This window comes from Hetaerina americana, unplaced genomic scaffold (assembly GCF_022747635.1).
Source record: "Hetaerina americana unplaced genomic scaffold, ioHetAmer1.1.p SCAF_45, whole genome shotgun sequence".
NCBI classification, from domain to species: Eukaryota; Metazoa; Arthropoda; class Insecta; order Odonata; family Calopterygidae; genus Hetaerina; species Hetaerina americana.
This window is the reverse complement of record NW_027287041.1, coordinates 644722-650721: the sequence shown is the minus strand read 5'-3', so window position 1 is coordinate 650721 and position 6000 is coordinate 644722. Positions and strand designations below refer to the sequence as shown.

Sequence of the window (6000 nt, the reverse complement as noted above, 5' to 3'; positions counted from 1 at the left end):
CACATATAAAAAATCCTGTGTTTTAGTGTAATTACACAGCATTTCATTGATTTCCTGTACAGACACCAAAACTGACAAACTTAAGTCAAATTTTAATATGATTTTCCATTAAATTGTGATTCCTTGAAATGAAATCCCATATGGGTTTTTAGGTTATTCATACATGTCAGCTTTGACTGAAAACTATCTGACCTGCAGTCATAACTCTGTATTGGTACTAATCTTCCTGTTTATCCAGGCCGTTGAATCCTTCAAATTAGTTTTGTGGCATTTGATTGAACCAGTGATGCTTCTACATCTTAAAGCAGTCCTCAAATGTAGATTTTGGAATGGTCTTTACGGCTTGCTGGTCATATTACTCTTGAAACGTCAAACCGCTTTCGTTTCAGCTCCATTTTCATTTACAGGAACATATAAAAGTCACAGGGAGGCTCTGATGAAGGTATACAATCTTGGTTTTGCCAAAAATTGTTACACAAGGTCCGATGAGTGAGCTTGGGACTTTAATTGTGGTCAAGAAGCCAGTTACTGCTTGACCAGCGACATGGTCGCTTTCTTCTCATGGTGTCATGTAATCTACTACCAGAACTTCAACAACATAATGTACTTTGTTGATTTTCTGACCTAATAAAGCATATTTGTAGTGAGAAAAACTCATGCAATCAAGAAAAACAATTTAAAAAAATGCATTTTGGATACTTTTTGAAGACATCTCGTTGTTAATTGATAAAACAGCACGATTCCTTAATTTTATTAAGAAGTTATAAATATTTGTCGACCATTTTTTTTATAACTCAACAAGAATGCAATTTCACAATTTCAATCACAAAAAAACACAATGTCATTCAACATAAGTTGTGAATAACATTGAGGAGTTTATCTTACGACTAATGCAAATATTATTGAGCACCAAACAAATCACATCCTCGAGCACAACCAAGTTACAGAAAAGAAGATTCAAAAAAATGTTTCTATGGATTAGTAACTTATAAGAATAAATAACCCTTAATTACTTGTATAAATTCAAATCCAGTGAAATTATTGTTTATGGCTGCCAGGATTGACTTCAGTTTCTTCAGTTGACACTTCAGTTTTCCCGGCTTGTTTCTTAAACTGAATACCCGGACAAAACTGTGACTTCAGTCTCTTCAGTGACTTCAGTTTCTTCAGTTGACACTTCAGTTTTCCTGGCTTGTTTCTAAACTGAATACCCAGACAAAACTGTGACTTCAGTTTCTTCAGCTGACATTTCAGTTTTCCCAGCTTGCTTCTTAAACTGAATACCTGGACAAAACTGTGACTTCAGTCTCTTCAGTGACTTCAGTTTCTTCAGTTGACATTTCAGTTTTCCAAGCTTGCTTCTCAAACTGAATACCCAGACCAAGCTGCTTCAGAAGCAGATGCGACTATATACAACAAATTATTCAAAAAGAAAACAAAATAAATAAATATATATATATATATATACAAGAATAATTAATAATATAAACAGCATCCGCAGTATCATTCCACTAAAGTATCAGTAGCAACATATCTTGGCAGTGGAGACAGTGATCATCTGAAAGTAAACAAAAGAATTAATTAAACTTTATTCATAATATCATAAACCCTTGATTATACAGTATTATATTAGAGTAGACTTGAAAACTAATATAAACAAATGCTTTGTACACCAAAAACAAATGGAGCTCCAGAAGCACTCCTGGTCAGGGCATGTGGAAGTAACATTCCCCCTTCAACACACATGCTCGGGTTTGAGGTTGTTACATTGTTCATCCAGTGTAGTATTTTGAGAAGTGGATGAAGTATTTGAGACGTGTTCTATTGTTGTGTGCTATATATGTCAACAATTGCAAGTTTAAAGAGCGTGACTATTATAAAAGTGACTCCTACTGAGATTCAATCGTCTTTTTAAAGGCTGTTTATTATGGTGTACGATGCTGTTGATAGGTCCACTGTTAATCTGATATGGGTGATAAAATATCGTGGTTGCGAGCCTGGGAAAAGGCTATAATTGTTGATAATGAAACACGAGCAGCGGACGTCCAAGATCACTGACCCACAGACGATATATAGACATTAAAGTAAACTCGTCTTTTTGTAGATTTGATTCAAAAATGACCAAAGGCGAATCACTTATATCAAAAGCGTATATATCGCATATCACACCATATATATTGGAATAATATATCTAATTGTGGAATGTGATATCGGCTTCATTATTACTTAGTGAACATTAATTGGGATGATAATACCTCTCCGTGATAAATCTATGTTCACGATAGGTCCACCACGCCCTCTCTCACAGACACAGAGAACACAAACAGACAAAACCATCCTCTTCCTTATTATTCCCCCTTAATGTGATCTTGCGATGCCTTCCTTGCGATTTTTATTCTTTTCCTCTCAACTCAAAAAGACACCTCAAAGGATAATAATCATTACACCTTGGATGATTATGAGGTTGAAGGCATCAAATTTGATCAACAGTATGCTGTTTAAACTTGCCATGTTGTCACCTATAGCACACACTGAAACACGTATCCATACTTCATCCACTTCTGAAAATACACTGGATGAATTAAATGACCTCAAAACTGCACATGCATGTTTAGGGAGAATGTTACTTCCACATGCCACCAGACCAGGAGTGCCTTTGAAGCTCATTCTATTTGTAGCACTAGAACACGTCTCCATGCTTAATCAGTTCCTTAAAATACTAAACTGGATGAATATATTGACCTCACAACTGCAAATGCGTGTTTAGGGAGAATGTTACTTCCACATGCCCAGACCAGGAGTGCTTCTGAAGGTCATTTTGCCAGTTGTTTTCAAGCATGTGTTCTCATTGGTATTCAGTCTACTCTCGTAAAGTATTATGTATCCCTGAATGAGCCTGGATTATACATTCAAAGATTTATCATGAAAAATTTAGAGCATTTTTCATAAATAATTTATATATTGTTTACTACACACTCATGGAACAATCCACACACAAGGTTTGTACAAAGAGTATTTTGAAAAGTTTAAGAAATTGTTGTACTTTGATTAATAAGCTCCTTTAACATGAAATAACTTAAGTGAGCAAAAACAATGGTCCTGAAAAGGCCTTTAATTAAGAAATGACTCAATGGATATCAAACAACGAGGGAAATTAAAGGTTTCATTTGACTGCACTTCGTACTACTGAGGTTTGTCAATAGCACTTCTTCAGCTAGAGTTTTAGCATCACTATTGCTCGTAAAATATTGCCAAATTTGTTTACAAATCACATTATAACTGAATTTTTTATTGAAAAGTTAAATAATATGTCATCTGAATCAATATATAATGAAACTTGAAGAAAAATCCGCAAGAAAGCCAGCCATAAGATAATAATAATAATCAATTAACAGTGGAAATGAATAGATAAGCCATTGAGAATCGTTAACAAGCTATGAACATAACTGATCTAGTATACAAATAAAATTTGCCCACAACAACGATTGGGTTTTTCTACAAGAACGTCGACTACACCATGGAGACAGATGCTTAAAATAGATTGACATGGTTATCTATGCCAAACAAATTATGATTTTACTATCCCATCTAATAAAAATACAAAATGAGGTCATAAAAACAAATTTTGTTTAAAAATATCATCTACATCTTATATCCATCCAATCATGTCATTCATGATAATAATATACGAGGGTCATCCGGAAAGTAGTACCCGTTCGTGCCGCATGAAGTGCTGACGACGCAAGTAGCCGCTGGACGAGGTCAGATAGCTTCAGTGGCTTGTCTGCCTTCTCTGAGCCAAGTTGCGTGACGCTAGCATTGCCTGTGTTGTTTCTGTGATTGTTTACAATGTTTAAAAAAATTGAGAACGCCGCCAGTTGTGAAGTGAGGGCAGTGATTAAATTCCTCAATGCAAGAAACGTTCGCCCATGTGATATTCATCGCCAATTAAAGGAGGTGTATGGAGACAATGTAATGGACGAGTCGTCTGTTCGGCGGTGGTGTCGCAACTTCAACATGGGGAGGGGGAACACACACGACGATGAGCGTTCGGGGAGACCGTCTGTCATTACAGACCAACTGGTGAGCTCAGTTGACGAATTCGTGAGGAACGATCGGCGCGTCACAATTGATGACATCTGTGAGCATTTTCCCAATGTTTCTCGAACAATTGTTCATGAAATTGTTAAACACCATCTGCATTATGCAAAAATTTGTGCAAGATGGGTCCCTCGCGTATCTCAATGAGCTGGCGGCGAAGGACTATGCAGCAGGAATACAGAAACTTGTCACACGTTATGACAAATGCCTTAATTTGCTTGGAGATTATGTTGAGAAGTAGTTTAAAGTATCCTCTTTCAAATAAAATTTTTTATGTTTGTTAATATTTACTTTTGTGTCTTTATTTCACGAACGGGTACTACTTTCCGGATGACCCTCGTACATTGTAGTAATGTGTGCACTGTTGATAATTTACTATAAATTCAGTTCATATCGGCTAAGTTAATTTTGTAATATTAAAAACACATTTGTTACTTTATAATACCTATACTTACATATCTCTGTGTGTTTTTGTCTGTGCTTATTTATTTTATGGAATGTCTGCTTGAAAAAAGGTACGTACTGTACTACCCTCTTCAATACTACCTTGATCAAAAAGTCCCGGAATAACCACCGTGTGGCGCTCCCATCGTTCCGATTTGAGTTCTGTTTTTTTTTGTTAAATTGGTACATCTGTTGTTGATATTCCCTTTAAATCTTAGTGCCATAACTTGACATTTGCAAAAGTTATGTAGCCAAGAGTACATCTATCTCTGTGTGTGTTGGCGATTTTTTACAATTGCAGAAATGGATTTAAATTTGCAACAACGAACTTGTATTACATTTTGCGTAAAAAACGGATTTAGTGGCGCACGGACGTTGGAAATGTTGGAAAAGTGTTTCGGCAACGATTCTCTAAAAAAAACGGTCGTTTACCAGTGGCACGAGCGGTTCAGAAGTGGTCGTGAGTCAATCGAAGATGATGAACGCAGTGGCAGACCATCGACATCGAAAGTCGGTGAAAAAATTGATTAAGTAAAAGAAATGTTGGTCAATAACCGCAAATTAACCATCAGAGAAATAGCGGAGGACTTGAACATTGCCTATGGATCCGCCCAAGACATTGTGGTTAATGATTTGGGTTTCCGTCGAGAAGCAGCAAAGTTGGTGCCAAAAGACCTCAATTTCATGCAAAAAAGAGACCGTGTTGACGTCGCAAAAGACATGATTTGCGAGGCTGAATCCGATCCCACATTCATCAAAAGGATCATTACTGGAGACGAGACGTGGGTTTATGAGTACGACACGCAATCCAGACATCAGGCAAGTGAATGGCGTTCACCAAATGAGCCGAGACCAAAAAAACCACGTCATTTTCAGTCAAAAAAGAAGGCAATGCTGACGGTTTTCATGGATTACAACGGTGTAGTGCATCATGAATTTTTGCCAGAAGGCCAGACAGTAAACAAAGAGTATTATTTGGGCGTTATGAGACGTTTGCGTGAAGCAATTCGCCGAAAGAGACCAGAAATGTGGGCAGAAAACTCGTGGATTTTGCACCAATGATAACGCACCGTCGCACAGTGCTATCATTATTCGTAATTTTTTGACGAAAAATGCAACAAATACCATCCAACAGCCACCGAATTCACCTGATTTGGCTCCCTGTGACTTCTTTCTGTTCAATCGAGTTAAAAAACCATTACGGGGAACGCGTTTTAGCAGCCGAGAGGAAGTAATGGAAAAATCGCAGGAAGCACTGATGGACATACCGAAAACCGACCGTAACTTTTGCAAATGTCAAGTTATGACACTAAGATTTTAAGGGAATATCAACAACAGATGTACCAATTTAACAAAAAAAACAGAACTCAAATCGGAACGATGGGAGCGCCACACGGTGGTTATTCCGGGAACTTTTTGATCAAGGTAGTATATCTCCTAACTAAGGCCATTATA

At 37.0% G+C, this 6000-nt stretch overlaps 1 protein-coding gene across 2 annotated transcripts in view; it reads right to left on the bottom strand.

Moving 5' to 3' along the window:
- Positions 1 to 741: 741 nt before the first annotated feature.
- Positions 742 to 6000, bottom strand: part of LOC139693228 (uncharacterized) — a 28644-nt gene continuing 23385 nt past the window's right edge. For both annotated transcript variants that reach the window (XM_071591333.1, XM_071591334.1), the window contains exon 7: positions 742 to 1558. The gene's annotated coding sequence lies outside the window, so the exon portion shown is untranslated. The remainder of the gene's footprint in view (positions 1559 to 6000) is intronic.